Consider the following 10,045-nt stretch of genomic DNA (forward strand, 5'->3'; position numbering starts at 1 on the left):
TAAGTTCTGGACCTAAGATGAGAAGATTTTTTAGAGGAGGGGTTGATTGGTAACATTTTGGACTTGATTTGTAAAGGGTTTCAGGAGGCAGGGTTAGAAGTGTAAAATATGGATTTAGTTTGAAACAAATGAGGAAGAGAGGGGCTAAACTTGTCATTATGGGGCAAGGTTTCATAAGTCGGGTATATAACACAAAGCATCACCGGTAACCCTAAACCTAACTCTTTTACATCAGCCGCAACCCACCTTATGCCTCCCATTTTCCCCAGCCGCCACCACCATGTGAGAGCTTCTTCAGCCGCCGCCTCCTTCACTCTCCTCCTCCAACTTTGGCGCTGCCACCATGTATTTCGATAGGCAAATCGCGACAGCGACCACTGAGGGTCCGCTGCTCTTCTCTCTCTCTTTCTTAATTCTGCCACCTCAAGAACTACTGGCTGCCGCCACTCCGGTTGAGATCCCAAGCCACCAGCCTCGTCCAGTTTCACTACAGCTGGCCGATGGCGCCGCTGCTTCGCCATCATGACGTCTGATTCCCTTCGTCGACCACCAAACCACTCAGCTGTTTCAATTCGCCGCTACCGTCGTTCAACCTTGAGGATCCGAAGCCAACCACGATTGTTGGGAACGAGCAAGCTGCTGCCGCCTTCGCCACCCACCTCAGTGGGTGTTGGGCTTATTTTCCGAGCAATAGGGGCGTGTGTGCGTGTAATGGGTGTGTGTGTGTGTGTTTCAGCGTGTCTCGCAAGCTTGGGTATCTCGGGTTGCTGCTACCGGAGAAAAGTCAAGGAAAAACCACCATGGCCGTCGGCCATGGTGGCTGCCGCCTCAAGGACTGCCATGGAGGCTGTGTGTGTTGCTGTGTGTATTATTTTGTGTGTGTGTTATTTAGATACTATTGTAAATTGTAACAAAATATGAATAATGAAAGAAAAGTCTAAACCACCACCGTAGGGTGGTGGTTGCCGCCACCGGCCGCCGTGCCGGGTGGCGGTGTGCTTTGTTTGTGTTTGGTCCTCGTTTGGGGGATGTCTGGACAATGAGGGATCAATGAAACCCTAATGGGCCCAAAGAAACCCTAGTGGGACCAATGGAACCTTAATGGGCCCTAAGAAACCCTAGTGGGCCCAATGGAACCCTAATGGGCCCAAAGAAACCCTAGTGGGCCCAATGGAACCCTAATGGGCCCTAAGAAACCCTAGTGGGCCCAATGGAACCCTAATGGGCCCAAAGAAACCCTAGTGGGCCCAATGGAACCCTAATGGGCCAATAAGGCCCAATGTGACCTAAAAGCCCAACCAATGGACTAATGGGCTAGTATTGGGTTAGGAAACCCTAGTTAGGGTTTGGGAAAACCCTAAAGGCATAAAACCCTAATCGTGGGAATCGTTTGGGACACACACGAGAATTAATTATTAAACCTAAAATAATAATTAATAATCATTGGCAACTAGCTTAAGACAATAATGGACTTAATGGATTAAGTCCTTAATGTATTAAGTCCTTAATGGGTTAAGTAAGAAACACTTAACCCTAATCATCATTTCATGTGAAAGCCCTAATCTCACTCGAGATTTAAATTGGGCCTTCCTATTGGGCTTTGGCGATTGGACTATAGGTGGGCCATCCAAGAACAAGTTAATGGACCAAAGTAATTAGATGGGCTTTAGGATAAGGCCCATGTAAGGACTTGGGCCCAATTTGGAAAGTTGGGCCATATGTTGGGCTTTGGCCCATTATTGACTTTTGGGCTTTTGTAGTGTGAGTTGGACCTTGGGCTTGTAACCCAATTATTAATTGGGTGTTGTTTGATGTTGACAGTTCGGGAATCTGTCAACCAGCAGCTGGAGTGGTATCAGCGGGACTTCAGCAGTGCCAGGTGAGTTATCCTCACTATAGTAAGGGGTCTAAGGCACCAAGGCCGGCCCATTGGATATGTTATCCTAGCAGTGTTAGATGTTGAGTATGAGTTAGTATTGCATACTAGTGATGATGCCAGTTAGGTAGACATGTAGGACTACCTGTGATGTTATATGATTATTGCATGCTCAGTAGTTATGTTATATGTTATATGTTATGTGGGATAGGTTGAGGTTGTATTGCTCCGTGCGGTAGCCAACAAACCCTATGAGCATTCCAGTTACGGGCTAAGGGAGACTCGTACTGTGGGCTCGGGAGCATTCCAGTTACGGGCTAAGGGAGACTCGTACTGTGGGCTCGGTGGCAATCCAGATGTGAGTTGTGGGCCCGGTAGGCAATCCAGACTCACACTGTGGGCCCAGGGGTAATCCAGTCTGTAAAGTTGTGGACCCGTTACATGTTGTTCAGTTTGTTATGTTATGATATTGATGATATCGTTATGTGGACTGTATGTGTATCGGTATTTTGGGGGTAACTCACTAAGCTTTCAGACTTACAGTTTCAGTTTATTGTTTCAGGTACATCAGGGGATTGTGGCAAGGCAAAGGCGTGATCGTATAGCTCCTCACTTTTTATGACTTTGATTCTGGGATACTCTGATATTAAACTATTTTGAAAACATTTTGTAATGACTAATGAGTTTTGAATTGTTTAAAAAGTTTTAAATTGACTTGAATTTTACGGGTGTTACAATGGTATTCTTCCTAAGGTTATGAGTTTTGGCCACCGTCGCTAGTCCTTACTCCGACAAAGTTGAGAAGAGAACGCACGAAAAAATGACGATCACAACGGAGGAACATTAGAAACCAAAAATGATGAAGAGCAGCGATGCAATTTTCTAAATGAAGAGAAAGATTAATATGATGGATAAAGAGAGAGAAATCGGAAACATATAATTTATTTTTTTTGGAAAAAAAAACTAGCTAATATATTCTTAAATAGCATCTATGTCTCTTAAGACTTGAACTCTAACATCTCATTTGAAAGAGTAACTCATTACCCCGAAACAAAGAGAGTTTTTTTTTTATAAAAATAAATTGCTTTTTGAAGTAGTTGATAGAAATAGGTTTGTTTGAAAAACCTCTATAGAAATAGGTTAGTTTTTAAAGGGGCCCACAGTTCTAACACTTATAACTCCTATTTACGACAATCTAACTAACAATTGATATGTATTTGAATTTTCAACCCTTACATTTTACAACTTCAGCCCTTCAAACTTTATCTTACTCTTCGTTTACTTCTTTTAATATATAAAAGAGTAAATTACACGAATGGTCCCTATGGTTTGGGGTAATTTGCGTACTTAGTTCCTAACTTATTTTTTTAACTCAGAAAGTCCATACTATTTGTTTTTGTCATGCGCTTGGTCCATACTGTTTTAAGTCATACTGTTTGTTTTTGTCCCTACTGTTTATTTTTGTAACACACTTGATCACTGTTTTACCTAAAAAAAACTATTATTTAAATAGTAAAAAATAGTGGGGTAGGTAAGGTAAGGTGAGAGGGGTGGGGTTGGGGTGTGTTTATTTAAATAAATTAAAAAAATCAAGGCCAAAATAGGTTTTTAGGTAAGACAGAGACCAAACTCATAACAAAAACAAACAGTAAAGACCTTTCGAGTTAAAAAAATAAATTAGAGACCAAATATGCAAATTACCCTAAACCATAGGGACCATTCGTGTAATTTACTCTATATAAAACTCCAATTGTACCTCTATTATACATCATGAATAGTTTACTTTATTTAAAATATATAATTATAATTTATGTATTACTTTTTAACAAACTAAATCATAAAATACATTTCAAATACATACCACTATTGAATAAAAGATCAATTAAAACTGTACATTATCATAAGAAGTAAGCTTTAAATTACAATACTAATTAAAACCACATTAACTACCTTACGAATATATATTTTGGACATTTCCGGCTATAAATTTTCGACACTTCAGACGTTTCAGACTTTAGAAATGTATTTCAGACACTTTAGACTATACATTTCGAACATGTCGGAATAAAGATTTTCTCACATTTCAAACTAAATCATAATGAAAAAACCTACCCTTACAATTCTTATAATATAGTCTTTAGTTAAAGTTGACGTTTATTTTGTACTGTTATTTTATTTTATTTGATTGTGTAATTTTGTAACATTTTAATATATTCAATAGTGATATCTATTTGAATTTATTGATGAAATATATTTAATGATCTAAATTGTTAAAAAAAAAATACATAAAGTGTAATTATATATTTAGCAAATACTACAATTTATGTATAATTTTTTTTGGGAAAATGACACAAAAGGCAATATGTTTTTATTTTTTCGATTTTGACATTGCATTATTTTTTGTTTTAAATTTGATATCGTATTTTCTAATTTTCTTAATTATTGACCATTTCATCGAGACCTCTCATGAGGACATCCACAGTCCATTGAACTCTATAGAGTTTAATGGATTGTCATATCACTGACACACCAACATTTCACTTTTTATTCAAATTTACTCGTTAACATGCACACTCTATTAAACCCAACAAAGTTTAATGGATTTCCACATCATCATCATTATATTTTTAAACATAATTATAAATTTAAAAATAGAAGATATAATAGTTAAAAAAAATGCAATACTTAAAAATACATTATTTAAAAATAATGAAACTTAAAACATTTAATACCTAAAAATATATTAATTAAAAAACACGAAACCTAAAAACATGAAACCTAAATAATATAATATAAAAAAGTATGGTTAATTTTATTTGTGGTTTAATTAAAAATAATAATATGAAAATATGATTACATATATATTTGGTTTGAAATACAATTGAAAAAGAAAAAGATTAATTTCATTCAACCACTCAATGATCATACAACTCTTCCATTCAACAATCCTTCATGTCATCATCCACACTCCATTCAACCTCTATTCAATCCTAATTATCATCTATTCAACTCATATTAAACCCCCATTGTGGATGCCCTGATGATTTGGAAAATACGATGTCAAAATCGCCAAAATAATAAAATAAATTAAAAAATGTATTTAAAACAAAAATTGGATAATATGATGTCATAGCCGAAAAAGGAGAAAGTGACGTCTCTTTTGTGTCATTAAACAAAAATGAAAATGTCAATATCGAAGAAAATCGAAAAATGTGATGTTCAATTTTTTTTATAAATATAGTTTCAAAATCGAAAAAATGATAACATAGTGTTTTTGTGTCATTTGTTATATTTTTAACAAGTTATATCATAATGAATATATTTCGTACATTTTGCACTATAAATTAAACACATTTCAAACATTAATTTAAGACATTTCACATGGTTTCTAATGTTTTAATTAATCTTTTATTAACATTGTTGATTCCAAGTTATTGATGAGATATATTTTATTATTTAATTTGTTAAAAATACTATATAAATTATAATTATATACTTTAAATAAATTAATTAACTGTAATTAATAACAAGGATAAAATTTGGTGTTTTCAATAATAAAAAAGTAAATAAAAAGTAGATAAATTTTGAAGGACGAAAATTATACCATATGAAGGTTAGAAATGTAATTTGTTAGTTAGAAACCTTAGAAATAAGAGTTAGGAAGTTAGATTGTTAAAGATGGTGGACCTATTTTAAAAACCAACCTATTTCTACAAAGGTTTTCAAACAAACCTATATCTACAGTTTGATTTAAAAACCACCCTAGTTTTAAAAAAAAAAAAAAAAAAAAAAAAAACTCACACCAAAGGCCCTTTGCTAGTCATACAATTATTTGACTAGCAATGTGTGAACTAAAAATATCCCGCGTGATCAAGCCTTCCCCACTTTCTTTGCTTAAATCTAATCCTTCCGAGTCCACACGGTCATCCAATTAAACACGCCGACGTATAACTGGAATCATATACCTCGCTCTACTTTGTTCGCTTCACCCTTGTCGATTTCATATCATTGACACGATGACTAAACGATATATATTAAATTAGTGGTTGAAACAAAGGTTGTATGGAAAACCATGATGGACTCGTGAAAGACATGTGAAAAATCAAAAGCCATCGTGTTCGTTTAACTATGGATGATTTAATATAAAATATATATGTATTTAATTACATATGGTCCACTCTTGTTGGTTAGTTAATTTCGTTTTCTTTCACGTGGAGCAGCAACTTGATCACTTCTGTTATCATCTTTCATCCACAACAAACCAAGTGCTTTTATTTTTTTAAGTAGGGAAAATGTCTTACAATACCAACAAAGTTTTTAAAATGTTCAAAAACCTTCAGGTTTTGTTTGTTCAAGAAAACTCAACGAACTTAACCTTTTGTTTAAAAAAGTCCAACGAAGTTTCCAAAGCCTTCAAAAAAACTCAATCATGTTTTGTATGTTCAAAAGGTTATGTTCGTTGGACTTTTTTGAACAGACAAAACATGATTGAAGTTTTTTGAACGACTTGAAAACTTCGTTAGTCTTACAAGTCATTTTTCCGATATAGTAATAAGGCACGGCATCTGTTTCTCTTCTTTGACTTCCATAGAATTGAACAAAAGTATAACTCAGTTGAGCTATTTTTAGACAAAAGGTTAAATTCGTTGGGTTTTCATGAACAGACAAAAAATGATTGAAGTTTTTTAAACGGTTTGAAAAGTTCGTTGGGCTCGTAAGTCATTTCATAATATTCAAAACTAAATTAAATACCCTATTAATTAGCTGCTCACAAAGTATACATAACTTTAATAATGGATTAACTTGCTTAAATTCAAAGAAAACAAGCATCACTTTAAAGGGCAATATTTAATTATTCTTCAACATGGCCTACTGCGCGCCATTCAGCATATTTGGAAAGAAGATGTAGCACGCCTTATTAAAAGCGTTCTTTCCTTCTAAATAGATACATAACCAATCTATTTAATTCTTATCTTTTATCTTTTGTCATATATCAGGCAACAGGGACTATAAATTAGGCCAAGAATCCACTTTTGCAACCAAACCAAAAAAGACGTCGCATCCATTTCTTTCTTTCCGCCTACAACTTGTTCATCAAGATGATGATGATGATGATTATGATAGCAAGACTTGTGGACTCCATAACGACGCCCATCAAGACTTGGTTAGACAAGGTGCTAAACACCCACGACCACCAAAACACCACCAGCAGCATCGTGGTGAAGGAGCTTGGTGTTGGTAGCTCTCGAGTTGACTGCATCGTGTGCTTGTCTGAGGTAGTGTTGGGAGAAAGTTTTGCAACGTTAGAAAGGTGTAGACATGGGTTTCATGTTGAGTGCGTTGAAGCATGGTTAAAAGACCATTCAAACTGCCCACTTTGTAGAACCCCAATCTCTGGTGTCCATGAAGACATCCAAAAGCACATAGTTTACTTGAAGAAATTGTATGAGATGATGAGCTGTTATGGCTTCTTAGCTCTTGAGATCATGGCCGAATGGCTAACCAATTCCTTTAGCCAGGATCTCCACTCCAACCTTTCTGAGAGCTGCAGTTACTTGTGATATAACTAGTTGATATACATATATATATACTCTGAAACATACTAGTTTTTTTTTTCTCTTCTTTTATGATGCTATACACTTATAGTCTTTTAGGAAACATGTAGACATACGGATCTTGTTTAGTTCATACACATACTCATGTAAACGAAACTTTGATAAAAGGTTTTCTTTATTTCTTATAAGAAATGTTTTGTGCTGTGAAATTAATGGTCAGTTTGCATCATAGTACGTAGCTCCTAGTTTTGTGGGAGTTATATATACGTCATGTAAAGAAAAGGGTGCGATAGAGCAGTATCATCCCGATGAAGTAGCAGATTACGGTCTTATCTGTTTGTGTGTTATTCACAACAAAAAGTGTTGTGGGAAGCCAAAAGGTCAATCTTGGCCTTAATTTTGCGTAGTCAATAATGAAAACGAGAGTGGCGGCAGCCATTTGCAACATGCACACAACCCCGCACGGGGTTTCATGAAACAAACATTGGCCTCATATCTTCCACAGATTTTTTAGTATCATAATAAAATATATCTTTGATAAATATATCAATACCTTAAATATATATAACATAAATATAATATAATGTATATTTTGAGTTTTTTTTTTTTTTCCGGATTAAATCTCGATTCTTTTATAAAAGAATTTGCCATTTTTTATTCATTTTGATTTAATCCTTTTACTGTAATAATCTTCCAATTTTTGACAATTTTTTCAGAAAATCCTCAACTTTGTTTCCATAAAAATCTTCTTTTCCGAAAAAAAAAAACCCTGAATTTTTCTTTGTCCAAAAAAAAATGTCAAATATGAAGATTTTGTTTCGGAAAAAAGTACAAATTTGAAGGTTTTCCAGAAACAAATGTCTAAAACCTAAAGATATAAACATGATAAAATGGTCAAATCGAAAAAAATGAAAAAATACAAATTTTTTTTTTAGGATAAAAGTAATATTTATAATTTAAAAAAACCTAAAATATAAGGTATTTGATGATACTAAGCTTATATAAATCTAAAGAGCTCTTTTAGTTTTTCTTCACTGTGATAAATTTATGTAACCATCTGTTGACGTATATATCCTTTTATATATAACACTTGGTCGCAAAGTTTGTGAGGTATGCAAGTCTATCATTTTCTTTTAGAATAAGTTTTTATAGAAAGTTGTAGATTCAACGCTCAACAAATTCAAACTAAAAATAGATAGTTTTTCACTACTAGAAAACTGATGCAATAACTACAGCACAATCTGTAACTATAAGCGGATTGCTACGGAATTGCTACGGAAAAATGTCTGTAGCATAATGGCCCGTGGGAAAATTATAGCTACGGAATCGCTACGGAATAACTACGGATTTCCTGCAGAATAGCTACGGAATTGAATAGCTACGGAATAGCTACGGAACTAAATAGCTACGGAATAGCTACGGATCAAAATAGCTACGGAACTAAATAGCTACGGAAATCCGTAGCTATTCCGTAGCTAACTTCCTTTTATTTATAATAAAAAAAAATTTTAATTTTCCAATTTTTTGTCAAATACCACATTCAATTCACATTTGTCCCAAATACCAAATTAAATACACCAAAAAACGTCCCTAATACCAAGTTTGACACATTTCATTCTATTGTCCAAAATATAATACAAAAGTAAGCACTAATTAACAAAATAAACAATACCAAGTGTTTACAAATTCAATTGTTCAAAAATACTTATCAATTGTCCTCAGGTGGATTATCGGGGGGAGCACGGGGTTGATTTGCAGACATATTCATCATCCTCATAACAATTTCCATTTGTTCTTTCATTTGTTGTTGTTGTTGTTGTTCCATGATAGAAACTTGTGCACGTAACCTATCAACCTAAAAAAATGGTAACACAATTCAATACTTAAACAATAATAGCAATGTACTTTAGTTTATTATAACAATGTATTTTTGTTTATAATACTTATAGCAATACACTTAACTTTTAACCATAATAGCAACCTACTTTTGTTTATTATCAATTTAATCAATATTATCAACAAGCTACTTAACTTTTTAAGCCATAACATGTATCATTTTCATATTATTTTTACTTGACAAATAAAAATAATAGTTAATAGAAGTATTTAGAAATTTAAAAAAAAATTGTTTTTTGTAAATGTAAGTAACTATTTTACAACCGCCAAAAGATAGAAGTAACTTAAATACAAATCAATTCAATTCATAAAATAAGCCAAATCATTTGTTGAATTACATGTTAACTCAAATTGTACTTTTATCCTATATAGCAATGTACTTGTAAATTTCACCAACCAAAACCAAATCTAAAATTATAAAAGCCCAAATCAAAATAGATATAAATAACTCATCACTGTCACAAAATGAAATGCACTTTAAGCACTAAAAAAATACACACCTCAAACTGTGTATTGTTTGTAGCATTTCTAGCAAGAATCTTTGCATCTTTCTGCAACATAACACAAAGCACAAGTCAAAACAACAAAACCCGAAATATTAAAACAAAAAAAAAACGAGAAGCAAACAAACCTATGGTATCATTGTAACAAATAAACTCATTCCATGTTTTCCAATGCTTAGCTGCAAAGAACCTTATTCACACCACAGATGGCAAAA

General features: G+C 33.7%; 1 long non-coding RNA gene across 1 annotated transcript in view; it reads right to left on the reverse strand.

Moving 5' to 3' along the window:
* Positions 1 to 9,022: 9,022 nt before the first annotated feature.
* The window catches only part of LOC145168684 (uncharacterized), a 1,711-nt gene continuing 688 nt past the window's right edge, over positions 9,023 to 10,045 (reverse strand). The window contains exons 2-4 of the long non-coding RNA XR_013742004.1: positions 9,959 to 10,045; positions 9,828 to 9,878; positions 9,023 to 9,286 (exon numbers count right to left, since the gene is read on the reverse strand). The exon at positions 9,959 to 10,045 is cut by the window's right edge and continues 282 nt beyond it. This is a non-coding gene — a long non-coding RNA (uncharacterized LOC145168684). The remainder of the gene's footprint in view (positions 9,287 to 9,827; positions 9,879 to 9,958) is intronic.

This window comes from Lactuca virosa, chromosome 4 (genome assembly GCF_052849685.1).
Source record: "Lactuca virosa cultivar CGN04683 chromosome 4, Lactuca_virosa_CGN04683_v6, whole genome shotgun sequence".
Taxonomy (NCBI): Eukaryota; Viridiplantae; Streptophyta; class Magnoliopsida; order Asterales; family Asteraceae; genus Lactuca; species Lactuca virosa.